The sequence below is a fragment of the Camelus dromedarius genome, chromosome 30, assembly GCF_036321535.1.
Source record: "Camelus dromedarius isolate mCamDro1 chromosome 30, mCamDro1.pat, whole genome shotgun sequence".
Lineage (NCBI taxonomy): Eukaryota > Metazoa > Chordata > Mammalia > Artiodactyla > Camelidae > Camelus > Camelus dromedarius.
This window is the reverse complement of record NC_087465.1, coordinates 24,664,993-24,691,237: the sequence shown is the minus strand read 5'-3', so window position 1 is coordinate 24,691,237 and position 26,245 is coordinate 24,664,993. Positions and strand designations below refer to the sequence as shown.

At 47.2% G+C, this 26,245-nt stretch overlaps 1 long non-coding RNA gene across 2 annotated transcripts in view; it reads left to right on the top strand.

Moving 5' to 3' along the window:
- Nucleotides 1–26,245, top strand: part of LOC116156024 (uncharacterized) — a 59,431-nt gene that overhangs the window by 3,215 nt on the left and 29,971 nt on the right. The window contains exons 2-3 of one of the 2 annotated variants that reach the window (XR_010378500.1): nt 17,831–17,937; nt 21,637–21,745. This is a non-coding gene — a long non-coding RNA (uncharacterized LOC116156024). Of the gene's footprint in view, nt 1–17,830; nt 17,938–21,636; nt 22,263–26,245 lie in introns of those variants that run through there. The other variant, XR_010378499.1, reaches the window with a different exon arrangement.

Sequence of the window (26,245 nt, the reverse complement as noted above, 5' to 3'; positions counted from 1 at the left end):
GGAGTATTCTGGCCGTGTATTTGTGGATGGTGGTGACTCTTAACTAACCAAGGAAAAGCATATACTAATGGGAAGTGAGCGATGGAGATGTGGGGACACCCCCCCCAGGACTGCACATGCGCTCCCTTCCAAAACAGAAGATTTGTTCCTCTCTCTTCTTAGGCTTCTCAAACCATTTCTCCCTGGGTGGCTGGGTTGGGTCTCTCTTGTGGGACCTGCGCTGTGAGGCTGAGGAAGTAGATAGAAGAGACTGAAGATAGAAGAAATGCTTTCAACATCCCTCTGGGGCCCGAGGCAGCCTCTCGCCCCATCAAACTCATGCGCAGTGCAGAGCACTTGCGCTCCATCCAGAAACTGAGCTTTCTGCTTTCCTCATTGGTCCCTGTGTGTCCTCCTGGCACGCAAGTCCAACTTAAGCTGTGGGATCTTCTCTTCCACCCCCTCTCAGGGTCGCCACCGAGGAAGAGGGGCAGGGTGACAGCAATGGCAGGAAGGAAAACACTTTACGTTGTTTTCAACAGTTTTCATCAGAGCACATTTACAACTACAGCAAAAGGTGTTACCATGATAAGTAAATGCGCCCCCACAGTCCCACCACCCGAATTCAACTGTATTTACTACTTTCGGTGTTTCATCACACAAATATGTAAAATCGAGAGATTTTTGGCAAAGCAATACACAAGTATGAAGGCCCAAGTAGGAGAAATGGAATTAGAAAACAGGACAGAAAGAGCAAGGGTGTTTTTTGGAGGGTAGAAAGCAGAGCAATGTGTGGAGGTTGCTGACGACAGCGTGTTACAAGTAGGTTATTCTCGGTGATGGCCCCTCGGGCTCTGTAGTCCGGGTTCTGGACTCTGTCAAGAGAGGCAAAGACAAGGATGGCAGACAGTAGGTGCTACCAGGACCTCTGCTGCTTAAGGAACCCCCGTTTTATCTGTAGGACCCACTGTCACAGTGGCCTCCTCTGTCCCATCTTTCCTTATCCGTATGAGGGGCCAGGCATATCCAAGAATTGTGTCCTCCTCTGGAGTGTTTTACCAGCCTAATTTGGGGAGGCATCTGTCTTGTCCTGTTGCTTTGGAGTACCTGCTATGCATATACCCTTTATGGAAGCTGTAGGAGGGGGAAAAAATCTTTTCCTCTACCCTCTTAGATTCAGTGTCTGAGGCATGTGAATTAAACTGATGACAGGAGAGATTAACAGGAGAAAAGATTTCCCAGTTAATGGAGAAAGGTTTATTAGGCATGTGCATAGGAGCGTCACAGGAAAGAAGAGGAAATCCAAAGAAGTCTTAATACCATTTTAACAAAGGGAGATGCATTGCGAGAAAGTGACAAGACAAAGAAAAAGGGGTTTGAGCTTCTAGGGGCAGTAAATTGTGGAAAGGTAAAAATGTGAAAATTAATGGCAGATAAAGTTTATTTTAGTAAGGTTTATCTGTGCGAGCCCATTTTGGTGCTGACTTCCTCCAGTGGCACTGGTTACTTTCCTCCTGGTGTGGGTGATGGGAAGAGAAACACCTTCACAAAGGGAAATTTATGTCCCGCTTTTAGGTAGAAAGGGAGAGACCAGAGAGTTCCTCCTGTGTCTGCTGTTTTTTAATTGCCTTCAGCTCAAGATAATCCTTATGCCAAGGTGGCATATTTTGGGGTGGTATATTCTGGTCCCCTTCAGAATTTCCAGCAGAACCTTTCCTCAGCACAGTCTGGAGCCCAAAGCCAGCTACACCAGCATGAGTAATCCCAATTTGCTTTTAGTTTCTGCTCATCAGTCTTGGGAAAATTCTGGGGTTTTTGTTTTCTGTTTTTTGTTTTTTGTTTTTCTGTGCTCCGGTTGACTTCATTTACAACCCAGGGGCACCACTGGTCTGTAGATGGTTATTTACCCCGTGACACCTGCAGGGCCACACGGATGAGGTAGGGTCGCAGCTTGGTTAAGGAGACAGACTACTTAAGTGTGTAAGTGTGTGTTTCATGGTGTATATAGGGGGAAGCAGATGTTACAGGGATGTAAAGACACAGTCTGGCTCTTGAAATTTTAAGGGCTGTGTGTCCAGGAAGGATGATGATGGAGGCTGAGTGGAGATTTCCAAAGAATAGACCCTCGGGGGAAATAACTAAGGGAAGCTGACAGTGAAGTGATGCCAGCTACCTGATTCTTTCTGAAACTAGGGGAGGCGTAGATACATGAATTGCTTTTCGTCTTCTTCTGCTGAATTTTATCCACCAGGGATAGGGTCTCTGGAGTCTTCTGCTTACCTAAACCTTTGGGTACCCAGGTAGACCGTCTCTGCTACCCAGGTGACCCCACCCCCACCCTCACCTCTGAGTGGCTTCACCTCATCATCTTTGGTTGGTGTTTGGTGTTTGAGCACCATTCTCCTCCCCTTGGTTGATCTGGCAGAACTGTGTCCTTCTCTGGCTGTTTCACACTGAACTGTCTGTGCTTGCTGTCTGTCCACGGTGCAGCGAGTGTGCCCACAGCCGCCGCACAGAACTGTTAAGTGGACATTGGACAAAAGCACTGTGTGTCCTGCTTGGGGAGGGGGACCAGCCCCCACGTTCCCAGGCTCACTGTGCCCTCTAATGGGTCCAATTCCTCTTAACTCCCCACTTTCTCTCCAGACCCACTCCTTGTGCTAGGATTTGTTTTAGTAACCAGTATCTGGAGCAATTTGATCACTGGCCTGGACCCAGGCCCATTCTCTTTGTCATGGGATTTGTCATCACTGAAACCTGCCGCCCCTCCCAACCTTCCCGGGGTTGACACCCTTTCCCTGGTTTTCCTGTGCATTCCTGCTGCAAACCATGTTCATCTGAACCACTGGGCTCTCTGGGAGGCCTTTTTCAATGCCTGTATTTTAATGAAAGTAATAGATGTGTTTCTGAAAGACTACATGTCAACCATATGTTTTTAAGACACTCATTTACTGAACGCGGGACAAGCACCGGATACTCCTTGCACCAGGCGTCTTACTAGCAATTTAAAAACAAGATACAGTCACGCCCTTCAGAGAACTCATAATCAAGAGGGAGTGTGTGTGTGAAAACAGCTCACCTCTCGGCTAATGCTCTGAGAGCCACATTTACAGTGATCCTGGGAGCATCCGTTCTCCCAGAGAGCAGTGAGATGCAGACAGGGCCTGCCCACCACACTCCTGTCTTAAGCGGGCCTGTCTTAAGCGGGCCCTGGAAAGCTGGGTTACATTTATCAATCCAGACAAGCAAGAAAGGGCTTTCCAGGCAGAAGGATCAGCCTGTGCAAAGGCTCAGAGTTATAAAGGTGATGCAGGGAGAGTGGAAAAGACAGATGGTAGGCAGGTTATGAATGCATAGTTTGGGGCAAAACCAAAATGATTCTGTAAAGTGTGTACTCTTTCAAATGCAAGTTTTCATGTTTGAAAGTCCCTTAAAAGGGACTCCAACCCCACCGCCTGTCTGTGCGAAGCTGCCACAGACCCGCCACCACCCACCTCCCTGGTGACTCACTCTGTCTGTGTTCAAGCGGTGGCAGCCCCGCTCCTTGTCTGTGATTCCTTCGTCCCCCCAGTGTTTGTATTTGATGCCATGCTGATGTCAGGGATTACAGTTCATCAGTGTTCAGTGGGAGCGGGTCTCCAGCCAAGGGTGAGTTTCTGTTCTGTTTTTCCCCAGCCTCCTGGTCCCCCTCCACCCACCCCCAAGCTCTGGTGGCCGGGGCTGGAAGGCTGGGCCCTGGCCCTGCTTCTCAGTAACCATAGCAACTCACGTAGGCCGCCTACAGTTGGCCCAGCCCGGCCAGCTCAGCCTCCTTCGGGTCCTTCCTGCCCAGCCTTCTCTCCTTGGACCTCTGCTCTTAGCTGTGCGACCCACCCCGGGGTGGGGTTTGCCCCCTTTCCTCCACAGCCCCTCACTCTCTGCTCTGCTAGGCTTTCCTGGCTGTACTTTCTGAGTGCTGGGAATACAGCAGTGGAAAAGGTGGGCCATGGAGGGGAAACCAAACAGTCCAGCCCTCGTAGAATTTATGGTTTAGGAGAGATGTCAGACCCAGAGTACTGTCAGGAAACCAAAAATAATCTGAATAAGCAAAGTAATAGATAAGCATTGAAAATGGAATCAGTGCTTGGGAGAAAAAACAAGGCAGGGGAGCTAGGGAATGCCAGGGAAAGGGTGTTATGGATTTGATTTTATTTTGGGGGGCAGTAATTAGGTTTTATTCATTTATTTACTTATTTAAATTTTCTTTTTAATGGAAGGACTGGGGATTGCACCCAGGACCTCATGCACACTAAGCACGCGCTCTAGCTCTGAGCTGCACCCTTGCCCTGATGTATCATCTTGATGCGTGGCCTGGCCGGTTGGCAGTCAGTTTGGTTAGTGATGAGCTGTTCCTTCCATTTTTACACACCTGTTTTGGGAACTGTTTATTTGTAGCGCAATCTGTTTGTAAAATTCGGGGTCGATCCATGAGTGGTTCCCAAACGTGATTCCGTAACAGAATCGCTTTGGGTAGTTGTCAGAAATAGGGCTTCTTGCCTCAGCCGTGGACAGTCTGATTTGGCAGGTCTGGGCTACAGCTGGGGAATCTGTGTTGTGAGGGTTACAAACCACTGACCCAGATGATGTCCATGGGTCCTTCTTCGCAACTGATAACCCTGAACCTGCCCAGCATCAGGGCCATTTCCCAGGCTGGCCTCCCCCATCCACCTGGAGCTGAGAGACAGGACTCCCAGCCGACACACCTGTGGGAGCCCAGGCCTCCTTTCCAGGATACCCCTGTGCATGTTTCTCCCCTGCGTTTCACGAGAGAGCCTCCTGGATGGGGAAACAAGCTACTTGCCCTGAAGAACCACCTCCTCGCAGAGCACGATGAGCCCAGAACACAGACATCCCTGTCTCTGCTCCCCTCCCGCAGGGAGAAAGCACCCCATGGCCCTGGCCCCCCCGCAGGTCACACTTGTTTGCTGGGGAGTCAGGAAGGACCCTTGGTTGCTGAGACGTGTGAAGGCTGTCGAGTGCCAGGTGCCAGGAGTCAGGACGCAGAGATGAGAAGGCATCCAACACCTGAGGAATCTACTGTCTAGTGAGGGAGACAAATGATTATGACACCACTCGGACACGAGCACAGGTCCCCCCTGAACACAAACCCAGCCTAGATCAGGAAGGCTTCCAGAAGGATCTTAGAATTTGGCCAAGTGAAAGGAATGGGGCAGAGCCAATGATAAGTGGAAGCTTGTCAGGTGGAGAGTTTCTGTTTGAGCAAGAAATAGTAATGCTAATAATAACAGCTGACATTTGTTGACTGCTTGCTACATACTAGACTCTAAGTATTTACTCCTTGATAACTGTCGTGGTAGGAAAAGCAATGCTCCCCCATGGCCACACCCTCAGAGCTGGAGTGTGTGAATCTGTTACCTTAAAGGCAGATGAGACTTTGCAGGTGTGATTGAGAACCTTGAGGTGGGGGGATTCTCGTGGATTATTTGAGGGGCTCCAGGTAATCACTGGTGTCTTTATAAGAGGAGGGCAGGAGGGTCGGACAGACTGAAGGTGGCACCCTGATGGCTTTGCAGGTGGAAGAGGGCCTCGAGGAAGGAGCGGAGGCACGTCTGGAAGCTGGAAGAGGCCAGGAAACGGTCTCCCCAGAGCATCCACCAGCAGCTCTAATGATGCCATGGACTTCCAAACTCCAGCGCTGTCGGGGTGGGGGTGTAGCTCAGAGGAAGAGAATGTTGCTTGGCGTGCACAAGGTCCCGGGTTCAATCCCCAGTGCCTCTGTTGAGGGGGATGGTAATAGGGCATAATTCACAATAGCAACAAACTCCAGCACTATAAAATTATACACTGGCATTGCTTTAAGCCATAGTTGGTGGTAATTCATTGCAGCAGCAACAGGGAAGAAATACAACTATGCTCCTCCCATCCTGCAGCCAAGAGGTCAAGTAACTCACCCAAAATGGTAGAGCAAGTCGTCTGTCCAGGATTCAGAAGGCGACCGTCCGGCCCCAGGCCCTGCCGCGCCTTGCCCACGCGCACTCCTCTCCTCCCGGACGCAGGCTAGGAAGCATCAGGGCTGCAGGAGGCTGTCAGAGAGACAGAGATGGGGAGCATGTGCAACTGAGCTGGCAGGAGCCCGGATCCCAGAGGCCCTCCTGGGCCGACTGGAGAGGGTGGCTCCCCGCCTCCCACTTGCCTGTGCTCCTTTTTGGGGTTCCACTCAAGGCCGTGCCGGACTGCGGGCACCCGCTGAGGGCAGAGGTCAGTTCCTTGGTCCCTGCACCCCCTGCCCTACCTGAGGCCAGGTGCACACTGAGCTGTTTGCTGATACAAAACTCTACCTCGTCTCCACGATCAGATGGATTTTAAACCCTTCCCCAGTCAGATGGTTAAGTAGATACTCTGGTTAAGCACAGCATCCTTACGCATTTTGAAATCTCTGTCTTCAAACATCTGTTCTTATCTTATAAATCCTTTATTCATTCTAACTCTTTCTCTCTAATATAAAGCATCCCCCATCCCTTACTCTTTGACTGAAATAGGTGGTCAGAGGAATTTTGAGGCAGTGTTATGGTTGTTTTTTTTTTTTTAAATATTAAACACAATAAGCATTACCTCAACCCACGCTTCCAGAGATGTCTGCTTAATTGATATTCCAAGTCTTTTACAGGCTGTGCTTAGGTTTTCAGAGCAGCAATAGCTAACATTTGATTAGCATTTTGTAGCTGCCTAAAAGCATCCTCATCCTCCCATCAGCTTGATCTTTTCAGAAATGTCAGGGGCGGGCATGTTCATCCTTGTTCTGAAATGAGGCAACTAAGGCTTGAAGAGGTTGAATGTGGCCAAGACACGCGGCAGAGCCAGGTGGAAATAAATAAATAAGCCTAATTACCTCCCTGCACCAAAATAAAAGAAACAGTCCCCTAGATGGAGGTGGAAGAAAAGGTCCCTGGCTCTTATCTGGGCTGGATAGTGGTGCCAGATTCTCAGCTGTTAATAGGCTGGTTAAAGGAAGTTGAGTTACCTCCCTGCTCCAGCCTTCGACTTCCTCAGGGTGGTACCCAGAATTAACACCAGAGGTCTCCAGATCCAGGTCTGCACCAGGAGCTCTGTGTAGACTGAATCCAGGACGCCCTGCTTTCGTGTACCGCTCACTTGCAAGTGCACGTGGACATCTTTGGGATCAGTAAGATAAAATGAGTTTAAGTGTATTACTGAGTTCTTTAGATCACTTTGTATCTTCTGAGTCAATAGATATTGAAAGTATGGCCCTAAGGGAAGCTGTATTTTTTAAAAATTATTTTATTTTTCTTTTTGGGGAGAGGTAATTAGGTTTATTTATTTATTGTTTATTTTTAATGGAGGTGCTAGGGATTGAACCCAGGACCTCGTGCATTGTAAGCATGCACTCTACCACTGAGCTGCATGCTTCCCCAAGACATTGTCATTATTTTAGAAGGGGCTTTTATGCTTTAAAACCATTGGAACTATGATCTGCAAAATCCCCTCCATTGCTAGTACTCTGTGGTTCATTCACAATGTCAAGTGAGTGAGTTTTCTGTATGTACCGTAAATGTACTTGCTGCTGACTTTCTCCGTGTTGCTATGCAAGGAGACTAAGCAGCCTTATTTCCTCCCACAGGGCATTGAGGGGAGACTTCCCAGGGGAGGGTGAGACTGACTGTTGATCCCTCACCCTCCCCAGCAGAGAGCAGGGGACTGGTTAGCGACCCGTGGGACTAACCATGCCATTGCAAAGCACACACCCTCAGCCGTCTCTGGTTCTGGGCCTTCTCCCACCCCAGGTGAGACTTGGCTTGGACCAGAGCTTCATTTTGTCTGCTTCTTAGATTTGGATATGGTCCTTGCATCCTTGTATGCGAGCTGGACCACGTGGACATTTTTCTTACCCTTTATAGCCTTGTCTTGGTGAGACTCTTCCCCTCTCAGGTGCCTCTTCACAATAGCGAGTCGACTTCTGGTTAAAAGGAGGAGGAGGACTGGCCAGAGCCAGCCTCCCTGGCAGACTGTCCTGCTCAGAGATGGCTCAGAGATTTCCCACCGCGGTCCAGCCATACGGTGCAGTTGGAGTGTTTTTTCCTGGGGGCTTCACAGAGGGGAGCTGGCACAGGGCGGATCAACTAAGAAGCCACGACCACAGATCCTGTGTTCGTGGCTTCTTTGGCTGCCAGGAAGAGGTATAATTTGCTTGCTTCCAGTCCCAGCCCTGCCAATCGCCACTGCCATCTCTACTACATAGGGACAGTTTGCCACCAGCAACTACTGTGCCAGGATCCTCAGCTGGCTGTGGACACGTTGAAGAAAAACTCATGTCAGACGCTGCATCCTCTTTCTTGGAAAATGTCCAGATTATTTTCAGGCTTGTTTAATGTGTCCTTTTTTTTTTTTTTCTCCACTGTTGCTAACATAGTCTCTTCACACATAGTTCACTTGAGCAACACAACTCATTCCATCTGCAAAGTTCAAATAACCACCTCAGAGAGAGCCCGGTACTGCACGTGATGAAGGGTCAGCAGTGCGGTTGGTGGGTCAGCTCTTCCTTCCTCTCTCTCTTTTTTTTTTTTTTCATTTTTCAGTTTTATTAGGTAGAACTGTTACAATTTGACAGCACATATACAATATTTTGCATGTAAATACATATATACAATACGCTGCACATATTTTTAGTTTACATATATCTACCGATCATTGTTTCTAAGAACAGTTTATACCTTTAGCTTTTTAAACTTACATAGTTATCAAATGAATAAAGCCAATCACAAAATAAGAATTAGCAGAATGCGGTAATCCAATCATAAAGGACAGTCAGATGTGCTGGCACATATTCAAGAGATCAGTCGTCTATGTTATAAATGATAGGTAGTTCATTTGTGTCACTTTTTTTTTTATATTCCACATATAAGTGATATCAAATGGCATCTTTCTTCCTCTTTTAAAGACACCTGATTTGCATAGTCATTTGGTCTTATAAATTCTTCTGTAGAATGAAAACTGCATTACTTTTTTTTTTTTAATTTTTGAAGTATAGTTGATTGACAATGCTGTGTTAGTTTCTGGTGTACAGTGTAGTGATTCAGTTATGCGTTTATATATATATTCTTTTTCAGATTCTTTTTCCACTATAGGTTATTACCAGATATTGAATATAGTTCCCTGTGCTGTACAGTAGGACCCAGTTGTTTATCTATTTTATATATAGTAGTGTAGAGCTGCAAATCCCAATTCATTGCTGTGTTTTTCCTCAAGATCAAGCCGTTAAGTTGTTATCTAATCTCAAAACAATCTAATTAGACAATCTCTAATATTCTGTCAGTTTCATTACCACCTGTTCAAGGCATTTACTTGATTCTCATCTCTTGGGGGCAAGAAGATGACAGGCAGTCACAAAGGGTAAGACTGAAACACAGAAACTGGCAACGTGCTCGGAGTCGTACGAAAAATCAAAAACAGAAGGATTAGAGTGGGCAGACCCGTCATCCCCCCTTCCCACCTGAAAAACACTCTTTTTTCTGATTGTTTAAGCTCCCTCTCCAGAACAAGCACCAGGAGCTTCCTAACGACTTCCCATGAAAGAAGATTCTCTAACGAGGTTCTGCAAGCTTGTTTGGCAGCCAGGTGTTCACACAAAGGTGAAAAGCTATCAGCTCAGCCCCACCCCTGCGCCCGGCAACACAGCCCGCTGGCCCACTGCCCCACTGCCCCACTGCCTGCAGCCAGTTTTCTATGCCATCTCAGGGTTTATTTTCAGTTCTTCTGTAACGTATACACAGAATGATGTTTTCTTGTCAGTAGAGCGCTTTCTTTTGGTTAGGCAAGAATTAATCCATACGTCACCATTCTTAGAAGAATTAGGAAAAGTAAATTACATCGGGTGTGTAAACAGCCTTAAGTCAGAAGCCGCTAGGAGCCCAGCAGCGCTGCCTCCTGGGAGTGTGAGCATCTGTACCCCCAGGAGGGCTGGTCAATGGAGGCTTCCGGTGGACAGAGCAGTGGGTACCTGGCTCCGGCCACGTTTCAGAGTTCCTCCCACAGACGATGTGCCCCTTGAGTCCACGGGCCACGCTTCCTAAGTGGCTCTGAGCTCCACCCACCCCCACACAGGGGGGTCAGGGGGCCATCACACAGACCTCACCCTGGTCCTGGGGGCAACTTCACTCTGCTCCAGGTGGGCTAGCTTTCCTCCCTGAGGATGTTAACACATGGAAAGCTTGCAGTGAAAATTTAAGGGGATGCTGGATCCCAGGGTTGTGCAAATGTGGTGTCACATTTGCACAGTCCTGACATGGTAGTGCCTCCTTAATTTCCGAACTCCAGGTGCCTCACCTGTCTCTGCTAGTCCAGGACCTGCCCCCAAGCTTTGAAAAGGGTGGAAAGGTCCAAAAAATGAGAAGACAAGCCACAGACTGGGAGAAAATATTTGCAAAATATATCTAATAAAGGACTGGTATCCAAAATCTATAAAAAAAAAAAAAACAAACCCTTAAAATTCAACAATAAGAAAACAAACCAACCCTATTAAAAATGGGCAAGAGTTCTGCACAGGCACCTCACCAAAAGAAAGACACAGGGTATCTTTTTAAATAAGCATGTGAAAAGGTGCTCCACATTGTGTGTCATCAGGGAAATGCAAATCAAAACAAGGAGCTAATCACTACACACCGATTAAAATGGCCAAAATCGAAAACACTGAAAACACCAAATGCTGGTGAGGATGTGGAGTGACAGGAAGTCTCATCGTTGTTGGTAGGAGCACAAAATGGAGCGGACACGTTGGAAGACAGTGTGGCAGTTTCTAACCAAACTAAACATACTCTTAACACACGATCTAGCAGTTGTGCTCCTTGGTGTTTACCCAGAGAAGCTGAAGACATGTATCCACACAACCTGCACACGGATATTTGGAGCACCTTTACTCATAACCTCTAAAACTTGGAAGCAACCAAGATGTCCTTCAGTAGGTGAAGGGATAAGCTGTGATACATCTGTAAAATGGTATATTATTCAGCACTGAAAAGAAATTAGCTACCAAGCCATGAAAAGACATGGAGGAATCTTCAGTGCACAGTAGTAAGTGAAAGAAGCCGATCTGAAAGGTCATATACTGCAAGATTCCAACTACATGGCATTCTGAAAAAGGCACAGCTAAAAATAGATTAAAAGGTAAGTGGTTGAGTTAGAATGGCCATCCTTAAAAAGTCCACAAATGATAAATGCTAGAGAGGATGTGGAGAAAAGGGAACCCTCCTACAATGCTGGGGGAATGTAATTTGCAGCCACTATGGAGAACAGTATTGAGATTCCTCAAGAAACTAAGAGCTACCATATTATCCATCAGTCCCACTCCAGGGCATATATCTGGAGAAGACTATAATTTGAAAAGATGTATGCACCCCAATGTTCATAGCAGCACTATTTATAACAGCCAAGACAGGAAAGCAACCTAATTGTCCATTGACAGATGTCTGGATAAAGAAGTTGTGGTATATTTATACAATGGAATACTACTCAGCCATAAAAAGAATAAAATAATGCCATTTGCAGCAACATGGAAGGACCTAGAGATTGTCATTCTAGGTGAAGTAAGTCAGACAGAGAAAGAAAAATACCATATGCTATCACTCATATCTGGAATCTAAAAAAAAAAAAAAAAGACACAAATGAACTTATTTACAAAATAGAAACAGACTCACAGACATCGAAAACAAACTTATGGTTACCACAGGGGAAATGGGATAGGAAGGGATAAAATGGGAGTTCAGGATTTGCAGATGCTAACTATGGTATATAAGATAAACAAGTTTATACTATATAGCGCAGGGAACTATATTCAATATCTTGTAGTAACCTATAATGAAAAGGAATATATGTATGTATATGTATGGCTGAAACATGATGCTGTACTCCAGAAATTGATACAACAGTGTAAACTGACTATGCTTCAATTTATAAAAAAAAAAAAAAAAAAAAAAAAAAAAGATAAATGGTTGCCAGGAATTAGGCAAAGAACTGATTTTTTTTTTAACAGACTACTTCTTAGAGCAGTTTTAGGTTCACAGCAAAATTGAGCACAAAGTGGAGAGAGTTCTCATGTACCCCTACCCCCCACGTATGTTCAGAATCCTGAAGAAATGAGACACAGTTGTTACAATCAATGAATGTACATTAACACATCATCACCACCCAAAGTCCACAGTTTACATCTGGGTTTATTCTTGGGGTTGTACATTCTATGGGTTCGGACAAAGCCTCAGAAGATTTTTAGGGCAGTGAAACTATTGTGTATGATGCTGCAATGGTGGATTCGTATCATTACACACCTGTCCAAACCACTCCTGGAAGCTCCTTTCAAGGTCTGTTCTTCCCCAGGCTTAAGAAAGTCATCCGTGTGTTACAGATTTTTCCAAAAGCTTCAGCTCGCAGAAAGCCCTCCTCTTACTGTGTTCAGGAGCCAGTTTCTAAGTAGCACACATGGCCAAGACAAGTAACAGATTGTCAAAGGCAAGAGGAAACAGCGATGGAGCCAAAGACAGCAGAGAAATCTTAGTTGGTATGTCTTACTCTTAAAAATCTCATAGTAAGCAAATAATTTGGGAAATAATTGACACAGATACTCACATGCATGTGCACACAATGTAAAGTAAAACCCGGATACTTTTTTTTTTTAACAAAAATCATCTTATGGAATGTGAAAATTAATGGTTTGCCCTATGAATGCTTATAGAAAAATCCATTCCTCTTGAATGTCGCTGGGAGCTGATGTGTGACGATGTTTATCCTTTTCTCAATGAAGAATTTCGTGGAAAAGTCAAACGTATCATCTTTTTCTATCAGTCGCTTCCCACTTTGTAAAAGTAGCTTTTCTGTTGAAAGAATGCCGTGTCAAAACGGACTCTGGCACCATCTGAGCTACCACACTGCCTCTCAGAGGGCTTTGCCTGAGCCCCGTGACCCCTTTCTTTCTGAGTCTCCCTTTGGCACAGGGATGTCTACCCCGTGCCTGCCTCGCCACTGTTTTTTTGGAAGCAGATGACTTGCCGGGTCTCACAGGTTCGCAGCTGGAGAGGAATTTTTGCCTTAGGATGAATCATGCCTCAAGTCTTACCCACACTTGATTTAGATGGTACTTAGATGAGATTTTGGAGTTGGAATGGATCCTGGGATAGATTAAGACTTTGGGGCTGTTGGGACGGGGTGAATTTATTTTTCACATAAGAAGGACAGGAATTTGGGGGTCCAGAAGATGGAGTGTTACAAACTGAATTGCGTCGCCCACTGAATTCAGAATGTCACAGAATGTGACCATATTTGGAAATAGGGCCTTTAAAGAGGTAATTACTGGACTCGTGTGGGTGGGCCCTAACCCAGCAGGACTGGCGTCCTTATAAAGAGAGGAGGTGAGGACACCGATGCGCAGAGGGGAGACCGTTTGAGGGCAGAGCAAGGAGGCAGCGTCTGCCGGCTGAAGAGAGAACCCTCAGAAGAAACCAGCCCTGCCTGCACTTTGATCTCGGGCTTCTGGTCTTCAGGACTGTGAGGAAGTCAACGTCTGTTGTTTACGCCCCCAGGCTGGGGTCTTCATTGCGGCCCCTTCCCTCTTCTCACGTGTGCCAGCTCAGCAGCATTTGTCTGATGTGCCATCAGGATCAGTCCCCGCCCTTCAGAGACTCTTTCTGGACTAAGTGAGGGATGGACATGGTCTCCCTACAACTGCCTGTGCGGGCAGGCGCTCCTTGTCTGAGAATCTCTGCCCTGTGGGTGACGGCCTTGACTCCTGACCTCCTGCCGGGCTCCTGGACTCTCAGGGAGACACACAGGGGAAGAGGAGAGGAACAGCTGGGCAGGAATTTCAACAGGAGTGTTGTCAGAAGGGGTCAAAGAATGAGGAAGACTCTCAAGGAAGACACAGGAACCAACTTGAAGGGGCCTTGACTGGCGACACCTGGGACAGCTTGTGAATAAAAATAGATCCTGGTAGTAAGGCATGACAGCCTCCTGATAGACAGAAAACCGCGAGTCCCTGCTGATGCCAGTCAGTGCATGAAGCCATGGAGTGTCTGAGGAACAAACTTAGTGCCCAAGTGTCTTCTCACAATTAGAAAAAGTGTAACTATAGAGTGGGAAAACCTGGCAGATGCCACACTGATCAAGAGACAAAAATAAACAGCAGTTGTGGGACAAGCTGGCAGTCTGGTGCCCCCGACAGGAGACATGGGAACAGTGCGGTACGTATTCCCTGACATCCATGCCCAGGAACAACGCCTGACTTCCCGAGGGAGCCTGAAACAAGGCCAGACTGAGGGACATTCTGAGACATGAGAACTACATGTGTTTCTAAAGAACATTATTAGTAACTTGAATGGAGTCTGAAGATTAAATGGTAGTAACGTTCCAGGGTGAACCTCCTGACTTTGATGGTTGAATTGTGGTCCATGTAAGAGAAGGTCCTTGTTTGTAGGAGATACACAGTATTCGGGGGCATCAGGGAATCGGGTTGGCAACTCACACGCAAGTGGCTCAGGAAAAACTTATTTGTCCTGTACTTACAATCTTTCCGTAAACTTGAGGTTGTCACACAACGTACATTTGTCTAATGTTAAGACAGGTTTTTTCAGTGATGCCAACAAGCCCATGAGAAGATGTTCAGTGTCATTAGCCATAAGGCAAATGCAAATGGAAACCACAGTGCGGTCCCACTTCACACCCCCAAGATGACTACTGCCCCCACCTCCCCACCAGAGAAACAGAAAAGGAACAAATGTTGGCGAGGATGTGGAAGAATTGGAACTCTTGGACACGGCTGGTGCGAATGTGAAGCGGTTCAGGACAGGCACTCACATACAGGCGTGCGTGTTCAGAGCAGCACCACTCACAGCGGCCAAAAGGTACGTGCATCCCAGGTGTTCAGCAAAAGACAAATGGATAAAAAAGAAAAAGTAATATGTCCTTATGATGGAATATTATTCAGCCATAGAAACGAATGAAGTGCTGATACATGCTACAGTGTGGCTGAACCCGAAAACCTTGTACTCAGTGAAAGATCTGAACACAAAAGATCACACGGTGTATGATTCCATTTAGATGAAATGTCCAGATGGGCAAACCCAAAGGGACAGAGCAGATGGATGGTTGCCAGACTTCGGGGAAGGGGTAGAGACCTGCTTAGTGGCACACTTTCATTTCAAAGTGATTGAAGTGTATTGGAACAAGATCGAGGTGGTGTTTGCACAACATGAATGGACTGAATGCCGCTGATTGTTCACTTTAAAGTGGTTAATTTATTTATTGAAAATTTATTTACAGTGTGTTTGTTTCAGGTGTACAGCAAAGTGATTGGTCTAGAGATTATCATATTAAGTGAAGCTAAGTCAGACAGAAAAAGACAAATACCATATAATATCATTTTTATGTGGAATCTGGGGGGAAAAATGATACAAGTGAACTTATTTACAAAACAGAAAGAGACTCATAGACATAAAAAACAAACTGGTTACCTAAGGGGTAGAGGGAGGGATAAATTAGGAGTTTGGGATTAACATACATGCTATTATATATAAAATAGATAAAATGGTTAATATGTGAATTTCATCTCAACAGTTTTTTTTTTTTAATTCAAGCATTTTGATGTAAGTGTTGTATATTTTAAAAGAGGAGGAAGTGGTAAGATAAAATGCAGTGGCCAGCAGCTGGAGTCTTTAGAAACGGTATTCCCTATAACCAGTCCCAGAGGGTGGACCCACCTCGTCCTAACTGGACAGCTCGCTCTGTGCGTACACCGCTGTCCCCCAGCAGGGCACAGAGAGCCATGGCATCCAAAGTCCACAGCAGAGGGGATAAACCCTCCGTGAGGGAGGCAGCGCATCTAGACGCGTAGCAGCCACTGGTCTGCTTGACACTGGAGGATGCCCCTAACCCTACGGGATGGTTGAATAACTGTGTGGATGGGGTGAAAAGGGGTCTCGCTGGGAGGGGTGCATGAACTCATTCTCTTCATTCAGCACTAAATTTGTGCTGACGTCTTTGACTGCATACTGTGTGACGTACAGTGTATGTAGTTGAGATAATTTGCAGAATGAGCCAGTCTGTATCATTATCTCTGTAGACAGATGTTTCCCCGAGAGTAGGCTCCACAATTTGCCCAAACGCAATGGCCAACGGCCTCATTTGCCGGGAGGGGTACTGTTCAGTGGTGGAGCGTGTGCTTAGCATGCACGAGGTCTTGGGTTCAATCCCCAGTCCTTCCATTAAATAAGTAAATATATAAACCTGATTACAGTTACCTTCTCCCCGCCAAAGAGACTGTACTCTCCATAGAAACTACATAGTAGTTTGGTGTCTGGGGACTCAAAAGCTTGGCTGTCACTTCTCCACTCTGCCAAGTTTGACTTGATGAAGCCTCAGGCACAGTCTCAGCAGTTTTGTGCCTCTGGCTCCACAAAGAATAATTTACTGGTTCTATTGGCACTGGAGTCTTTTCCTTCAAATCTGAAAAGGCAAACTAATAAGCAAAGGAGAACAGCACAGATGAGTGTGGGGTCTCCGTCCTCTGTCCCCTCACCCCTAGCCTGCCCACCATGCTGGTCTGGGCCCAGGCGCTGCCTGGCCCAGATGCTCCCCCCAGCCCCTCCCCCCAGCCCCTCATCCCTTCCAGGACCAGGACTTCTACTGCCCCTTCAAGTCATGAGTTTACGTCCCCATGCTCTAAGTGAGCCCCCGCTCACTTCAAGGCTCCTTCCCTCCTCCCTTTGGAAGTTGGTGGGGGCGCTGCACGCTCACGATGGAGGACCTGTCCGCCTCCTTGGCATCTCCGGTCAGGACTCCCATGGGCCCCACAACTGGGGCCAACCAGCCATCAAGATCCTGTGCCATTTGGAAAACTAGTGGCTTGAAAACAGAGAACAAGTGGGTTTTGAGAGCAGTGTTCACTAAGTGCAAAGAAACAGGTGAATAGACCCCTAAGGGCTTGCTAATAGCAGAGGGTAAAAACAGGGGAGGAGACGAGGGTAAAACTATGCAAAAGCCTCACAACTCTGGGGGCAAGGGGAGCGTCCAGATGCAACAGATGACCCTGACAGGGAGAAACGCGCCCGCGGGAAAGAGCAGGTGCGCGCAGCGGGGCGAGGAAAGGTGCTGAGCGCGACCTCAACCCAAACCTCACGTGGAGCCGCAGTGTCACCCCATTCCTGTCTGGCCTTTGTCTTTGCTCCAGGTCCCCTGGGATCCTAGGGGTTGGATGCTGTAGGGCAGGATGCTGGGGACCCGGGAGGGAGCCCAATGTCCCTGAGCCGGCCTTTCTGGAGGAGGGAGGTGGCAGGGCTACTTGTCTCTCTGTGAAGAACCCCCTGCTTTAAAGCCATCAATCCGATCATCTCTTCTAAACGTCCTGTGGTCGGAATGGGTTTTTCCTGCTGTGTGTAAGAGTCACGGGCGTCAAAGTGTTAACCGTAGTTCTCTCTACGAAAATGCGTTATAATCCGTCTTCGTTTTCTTTGTTGTAACTTTCTCCAGCTTCATGTTTTTCTGCGATGGACATACCTTTTCATAATAAGGAAAAAATCATCTAAACTGTTTCTGGCTGGCAGAAGTCTGGCTGGAGCTGGGACAGAAAGGGGGAGGAGGGGGAGGGCAGCATGCAGGGTTGGGGTGGCCTGTGGCCTCCAGGTGTTCCCCTCTGCTCTTTCTGCCTTTGGTTCACTGTGTCCCCTGTGGTCGGATGGGCAAGCCGGGCTTGCAGAGACAGCTGCTGAGCACCGGGACAGGGCACCGAGGGAGCCGGGCGGTCTGGAGGACACCTGGCGTCTGCCACACCTGGTGACCCCTCTGGTTGTGCTTCCAGGTGAGCCTCAAAGCAGGAGCCCCGAGTCAGCCTCTCATCTGACAGCTGCCACCTGCCACCCCTGGACTGCCCCCTGCCCGGACCTGTGACCACGCTGCCTCTCTCAGGTGAGGAAGTGAGGTGTGCTATCCAAGGGCGGGTTCTCTCTGGAGAGCAGGTGCTCTGCCCTCGGCACATGGTGGGGCTGGGGAGAGGCTGGGCCATCGGGGTCCCTGATGTGTGGTCAGATCCTCCCTCCAACACTTCTTTCCAGCAGTGGTCACCGTCCCCCATGTAACCTGTTTTACAGGGCACCCCTCCTCTCATTATCCCCCAAGGGGAGTGGATGTGCCCCATCTTGGGGGAGCAGTGGGTGGAGAACCAAGCCACCTCCATGCATTGCTGGCCTTGGCTGGAAAATCAGGTTGTGTGCACCTCCCCCCAGGAAAAGAAGCTTTCCTCAGGCAGGCACCCTGGTTCAGCAGCAGGCTGTGACAGAGTGGGGAAGGGGTCAACCAGTGCGCCTGCCCACCTGCCCCCTGCAGCCTAAGCTGCCTGGTCCCTTCAGGCCCAGCGGGCTGTCTCAGGCATTCCCCAGAGAGACAGGCTGCCTTTCTCCCCCAGCCAGCCCTTACCAGGGGCTTGTGGAGACAAGTCGTGCAGGGAGAGTGGCTGAAAAGTCACAGTGATATCCACACATCCAGAAATTCTAAGCACTGTGTCCCAAGTCGCGGCAGATCAGAGCACTGGAGATTGAACCACCTTGTGCTTCCCTGCCCCTGACTCTGGGCTGACCGAGATATACACCACAGCGTGCAGCCCATCAGAACCCTCAGAACCCCCCCCCCCCCCAGGAAAGCCGTCCATGTGAGAGGACCCTGTGTGCCCAGGAGAAAGACATCTGGCCACAGCAGTGACAGGGCCTGTCCCCTGAGTAGTTGGCATGTTTTCCCTTCTGCCTCATCTTCTAAAAACCAAGGGCCAAGTGAGTGGTCCACCATCTCATTCCATCCCCACTGCCCCCCACTCCCACTTCCCTCTTGGGTTGCGGTGGGTGTCCACGCATACACGCGCACTTGGAGAGAGACATGCGTCAGTCCACGTGGAGGTGTGGTGTCTGGACGGTCTCAAAAGGGCAGAGATGTTATTCAACTGGGATCTAAGAGGTGCCTGGTCAGGTGGGAAAGGGGGACCCTCAGGTACCTTCCCATGGGGTCATATCTTTAAAAGATTTGGTTGCCTTTAGCTCTGTTCAACAAAAGCCGTTTCCTTCTCGAGTACCAGTACCTCCCTGGGTTACCTTGCCAACCGGGCGGGGTGGGGGTGGCCCCTCCCTGCCATCTCACCCCTAAGTTAGGCTGGGTTAGGATCACCCGAGGGGTGAGTCTGTCCCGGGAGAGGGACAGACCGAGGGTGTGGGGGAACCCTCTTCTGGCCCCGAAGGTCCCACTAGGCTGAGGAGGGTGACAGAGATCGGGGAAGTGTTTCCTTCCACTTCCACTAACGAACTCTGTAAAATTAAGTTATTTCACCTCCATGAGAATTTTAAAAAAGAGAAGGTTGGACCTGGACCCCTGAGCTCCTTTCTGATAGTGACTTCCAGTGATTCAGAGCCTTGCTGGTTGGCAGACCAGCAGCAATTGGGAGCTTGTTAGAAACACAGAATCTTGTAAATAAAATTTGATATAGCTAACAATACAGTGGAATATGATTCATCCGTGAGAGGGAATGAAGCACTGATACTTGCTGCTGAATCTTGAAAAGTTTCTGCCGAGTGACAGTAGTCAGACACAAAAGAGAACACAGTGTGTATCACTTTACGTGAAGTGTCCGTAATAGGCAAATCCATAGAGAAGGAAAGCACGTTAGGAGTTTCATCTCTCTGGGAAGAATGAAAAATTCTGCAGTTAATCGTGACAGCTGCACAACCTTATGAATGTACACAAACCACTGAAATGTCCGCTTTAAAATGATGAATGTTATGGTATGATAATTACATTTCAGCAGCAGCAATCCCACCCTTGGGCAGATACCGGAGGAAACTCTAATTTAAAAAGATACAAGCACCCCCGTGTTCACAGCAGCACTATTTACAACAGCCAAGACAGGGAAGCAACCTGAATGTCCATCCACAGATAACCGTATAAAGATGTCGTATATATGCACAATGGAATACTACTCAGCCATAAAAAAGAATAAAATAAAGCCATTTGTAGCAACATGGATGGACCTGCAGATGATCATACTAAGTGAAGCAAGTCAAACAAAGACAAATATCATATGATATCACTTTTGTGTGGAATCTTAAAAAATGACACAAATGAACATATTTGCAAAATAGAAACAACTCACAGACATAGAAAACAAATTTATGGTTACCAAGGGGGCAAGGTGGGGGGAATAAACTGGGCGTTTGAGATTAGCAGATACACACTACTGTATATAAAACAGATAAAAAACAAGGTCCTACTGTATAGCACAGGGAACTATATTCATTCAATTCCTTGTAACAGCCTATAATGAAAAAGAATATGAAAAGGTATATATATATATATATACACACACACACACACACACACACACACATACATACATATATATGTGTAACTGAATCACTATGCTGTATACCAGAAACTAACAACATTGTAAGTCAACTATACTTCGATTAAAAAAATACATATCGGATCCAAATTTTCAATAAATTGCAATTTCTTCCAACACCCTTTTAGGAAAAAAAAGAGAAAGTTTTATTTTTTTCAAACATTGCCTGTGGACAAATGAAGTTGCCATCACTCCTCATCCAGGCCAGAGAGTTAGTGTGTTTGTCAGAAAGCCCAGGGAGTGGCCGGCCCACCGCAGGCCTGGCCAAGCCTCTCACACCTCCCTGTGTGCTGGTGAAAACCACTGTCACCCGTGTGACCCATCCCCAGCTCTAGGGCTGAAATGGTAGGCCCCCTCCAGGCACTTTCTCATTAGATGGGGTAACTGTAGTCTATGGCGTGTGCTTTCTTGTGGGACAGTCAGCATCACAGTGGTCCTCCAGCGTGATCACATGTCGTGGCAGGGAGAATTTCTTCCCCCTTCTAGAAAAACAAATCTGTGCTTGGGATAGGTGTGTACGTGTGTACGTGTGTGTGTGTGTGTGTGTGTGTTCTTGCTTAAAAACAAACTCCCAACATAAAAGTATGTATGTCAACTTTATGGAATGACAGCAAATTCAAATTAATAACCCAGCAAGCTCATTTGGGGGAAACTTGCATTTTGCACTACAGATGACTAGGGGGCACCGTATTTTCCACAGACAGTAGAAAGAACCTCTAACTGGGTTTCGAAGCTTTGAGTTTGGGTTCTGGGTCCACGAAATTTGGCTGCGGGACCTTTGGCCATTGGCTTAGCTTCTCTGCGGTTTGCACTTTCTTTACGTACAAAACAAAACTCAGTGTATTTTGTAAATTTTGCAACTTTAAGGTCTGCTAGAAGAATGAGTAAACAAGGGTGTATGAAAATGATTTATTACGAACAAAGCACGGTACAGATGTCAAGGTCTCATTATGGTCGCGGGGGCAGGAAAGTAACTCTGGGACCCCCTGTCACCTTCTGCTTCCTCTCGCCAGCACTGGGAAGTCTTACAAACAAAAGCCCAACACCCTGCTCCCATCGCTCTGATGAAGCATCCTTTCTTACCCCAGGAGGGTCGGCTCCCGCTACTCCTCGGCCTGGACAGAGATGCTGCAGGAACGGGGGAAGAGGGGAGAGAGCTGAGGAGGGGTCTTCGTCCTACTTTTGGAAAAGCAGCTCTTCCAACCCCTTAACTTGGGTCGTTTCAGGGGCAACGGAATGAAAGAAGGCATGTCCAGTAACAGCACCACGAGCATCTCCCAGGCCAGGAAGGCTGTGGAGCAGCTGAAGATGGAGGCCTGCATGGACAGGGTGAAGGTAAGCACACAGGCAAGCCAGCCTGGCCCCCTGACCAGCACGCAGCTCAGATCATTCCTCCCCTTTGCCCCGTGGTCTTGTGAGAGTCACCCTCTAGAGCACCCGGCCAACCCTGGCAGCTGTAACATTTGCAGACGTCTGTTTGCTCCGGAGTTCTGAGTGTGCCCAAGGATTCGGGTGATGCAAAATACACAGTGTGCATGGATTCCATCAGGAGTCGCCAAAAATAGACTCATATTCATCTCAGGTCTGTTTGGCACCGTTGTCAGGCTGAGGAGCGAGAGAGTTTAACCCTGAGATCCAGCATTGTTTTCCTGCCTAATTCAGTGACTTTGAGGTTGGACCGGTGTCAGATGTTTTGATGGGGGCTGTCGGAGTGAAGTACTGAACCCTGCACTGTGCGTGTTGAATGCACCTTTAGGGAAAGGGAGGAAGGGTGGCAGCCGTGTTCATTTCGTTGGTGAACATACATCTCTTCATGTTGGGAGAGCTGACACGAGATGAAGCCACCTCTCCTCCAGGTGCCACTGAGAAGCGAGTGGGAGGCTGGGTGAAGTGTGTGGCTCTGGGATGCAGCTGAGGCTCATTGACTGTAATAGATCTGCCAGCAGGACACATGAGTCCAGTGTGTCTGCGGTCTTTGGGGACCAGGGTACCCAGGTGTCTGGGATTCAAATAAGACTGACTCCCTGGGGCAGTGGGTAACACCAAAAGCCTTATGTGGGCAGAGGGAGCAGCCCCTCTCTCCCTGAGGCTCCCACTGCCGAGAGCTCTGGCCAGGGAGCGCCAGCTCCTGTCTCCATCAGGAAAGCTATCCCCTTTCCCAGGGCTTCCGGGTCCAAGCTCTCCAAGGAGGCAGTAAACATGCACAAAGTGACACATGTATACAAAGCAAGGAGGAAATGCAGGATGACCCACGTTGGGGGTAAGCGGACCGGCTGCATCGTGCGCATACTGAGACCAACTGCAAATCGGACGTCAGTCCTTGATCACTGGGCCAGAGGAGGGGCCAGAAACGGCTGTCCTGAAAGAGGGAGAGCCCCGAGGGTGGGGAAATGGGTCTGAGGCTGAGCATTGCAGACAGTCAGCACTCTAGTGGTTCAAAGACAGGACAGACATCTGCTGAGAAGACATGGGGAGATTCATTGTTTAGACAAATGAATCCCTGAGCACCTGCTCTGCCCTCAGCGTGGTCCTGGGATGGAAACACAAGTGGGATGTTCCTGCAGTGTTGCTCAGAGAAGTCGCCTAGGGGTCGTGAGCTGGGAGCTGGTGATGAGGTGACACTGAGGAGAAGGGAAGGCTGGTGTGAGCTAGCCTGGCTTATTTTGAGCCTTTGAACTTGACAGAGGAGCTGCAGGTTGTCCCGGGAAGGTGCCGGATATGCAGGTACAGGTCGTGAAAGGGACTGGGGGTGCAGCCGAGGCGATGAGGTGAACTAAGGTGAGAAGGAGATGAATTGTCAGAAGCCAGGAGGCAGCGGGAGCTGCGGGGAAACCCAGCAGAGGCAGCAGGAGCCGCGGGGAAACCCAGCAGAGGCAGCGAGGGGAAGAAAGCGGGTGTGGTGTGGACAGGGCCTGGGCGCCTTGGGGGGCCAGCGCACGCAGCATGGGAGACACCAGGGACAGGGCAGTTAGACCCCAACTGTCCAGCCTGTGGCCAGAGGACTGGAATGACAGTGGGCAGTGGTTCTGGCGGTGGGACGGTTGCCATACTGGGGAGTTCGACTTTGGCAGGAAGATACACTCCACGATAACAGGTGTCCACCTGTGACCATCACCTCCCCAGGGGTCTTTGTGGGGACCATGTGTCCCCACGGGGAAGGGCTCTTCAAGAGTCACTAAAGGAACATGCGCAGTCTCTAAAAGAAGGAGGAGAGATCGGAAGGTAACTCAAAGTCCCGTGTGTTACCCAGATGGTATTCAAGGGATGGGCGTCCTGGTCCTGCAGTGACTGGGTTATGGAAACACGGCTCCCTGATCCCGGGAGAGGCCGCCTGAGGCATCTCAGACTCTGTGCTAATTCCAGTGACAGCATGTCAGATTTGGTTCAGAGATGGCAGAGCTTTGCTGTTGAAGAGGTGACCGGGACTGCCAGGGAGAGAGGTGGCCCTGAGGGACCACATGCTGGCCATAGCCTCATAGTCACGTGATTTTGGGGGGTTTTTTTGCTCACATAACCTTGAACACTTATTTATTTTAAAATTATGGTAAGATGCACATAACATATAATTTACCATCTTAACCACTTTTTATTGAAGTTGAGTTGATTTACAATGTGTATTCATTTCTGGTGCACAGCATAGTGATTCAGCTACACATTTATATACATATTCTTTTTCATTATAGGTTACTGCAGGCCACTGAGTATAGTTCCCCATGCTGTACAGTAGGGCCTTGTTGTTTATCTGCTGTGTACATAGTAGTCTGTATTAACCATTTTTAAGTGTACAAATGTAGTAGCGTTAAGTACACCCACAATATCATGCAACCATCACCACCATCCATTTCCAGAACTTGTTCATTATCCCAAACAGAAACTCTGTGCATTAAAGCCTAACTCCCCATCCCTCCATTCCTCAGCCTCTGGCAACTTCTCTTCTACCTTCTGCCTCTATGTATTTGACTATTCAAGGTATTTCATTCATGTAAGTGGAATCATACAGTTTTTGTCCCAATTTTGTGTGTGGCTTATTTCACTTAGCATATGAAGTTTTGTCTAGTGTGGTGTGTGTCAGAATTTCATTGATTTGTTTGGCTAAATAGTATTTCATTATATGTATGTGTCACAGTTTATTTGTCCATTCATCCTTTGATGAACATTTGGGTTATTTCCACCTTTTGGTTACTGTTAATAATGCTGCTGTTGTGGGGAGGGTATATCTCAGTGGTAGAGCACATGCTTAGCATGCACAGGTCCTGGGTTCAATCCCCAGCACTTCCAAAAAAAATTGTTTAAATACATAAATAAACCTAACTTAGTTAAAAAAAAAACCCATGTAAAATGAGGTTTGCTCATTTGGTGTGTAAAAGAAAAGTTAAGACATGATCAAACTATTTTAGTTAGGAAATGCAAGGACGTAAGTATTGAATTTGCAAGTGTTCAAGATACAGCTTACGAGGGGAGGGCATAGCTCAGTGGTAGAGTGCATGCTTAGCATGCACGAGGTCCTAGGTTCAATCCCCAGTCCCTCCATTAAAAAAAAAAAGATATGGCTTGTGTGTGCACTCCTTACTCCATGTAGAACCTTTTTCCAAACCTTAAATGTATGAGAGTGAATCAGACATATCTCGAGGCATAGAGCATACTTAAGGCTCCTCAAAGAGAAGGGAAGAACTTAAAGGGAGGGTGGGAGAAAGTAGATACCCTTATCTGGGAGTTTTAAATCTTGTTTTGAAAATAATACAATTTTTCTGTTCATAAAAATAGTACTTACTTAGAAAAATTCGGAAAATACAGAAAAGTATAAAGAAGAAAATTTAAATACTCTATAACCACTACATTTTCATGTTTTTCCATCTGTTCACCTATTGTTCTTTTTATAAAACTATGGTTCTAATGTACATATTGTTGACGAAATTTCGACTAACTAGAAGATAAAAGGGAATTTTATTTGAGCCACACTGAGGATTATAACCCGGAAGATAGGCTCTCAGAAACTCTGAGAACTGTTCCACCCATTAGAAGTCGAAGGCACAGTCATATACATTTTTGGGACAAAGGATCATACATCAGAATGGCACATCAACATTTTACAAAAAGTTCACCCAGGATACGTACATAGTCCAGTTAAACAGGTAGAAACAGCAAGTCACCATAACCCCCTACGGCCTTGGGAAAGAACACTGCTCTTTTAAGAAGCAACATTGTTAGCATCTGAAGAAAGGGGAAAAAATTGATCTTCACAGTCGAGCAGGCACTCCCATCTTTGAGGGAATTTGGTTGACAGGTAATGCAGATTAGGGAGGGACGGAAGGAGGTCCAAACAGACAGAGAGAAAGAGAATTTTATGTTTCATTTCTCTTGTCCTGCCTTAAAGTATAAATTTCATTTCATCAGTTTATTACTTTTTGCAACCTGATTTATCACTGAGCAATTTATTGTGATTATATATCCAGGTCAGTAAATACTCTTCTAAAATGTCATTTTTAATATCTCTTCTCTGTCATCTGATGTGCAGTTATTTTACTGGTCTCCTGTTCTGGGGCATTTCCATTCTATCCAGTTCTTCAGTATTATTACTTTCTTAATTGAAGTGGGGGGTTGATTTACAATATTGTGTTTGTTTCAGATGTACAGCAAAGTGATACAGTTATGTATATATTTTTCAGATTATTTTTATTATTATTTATTATTACTTTGAGATATTAAATATAGTTTCCTGTGCTCTGCAGTAAATCCTTGTTACTTATCTATTTTGTGTACAGTAGTTTGTATTGTTAGTCCCATACTCCTAATTTATCCCTCCCCACCTCCCTTTCCCCTTTGGTAACCATAAAT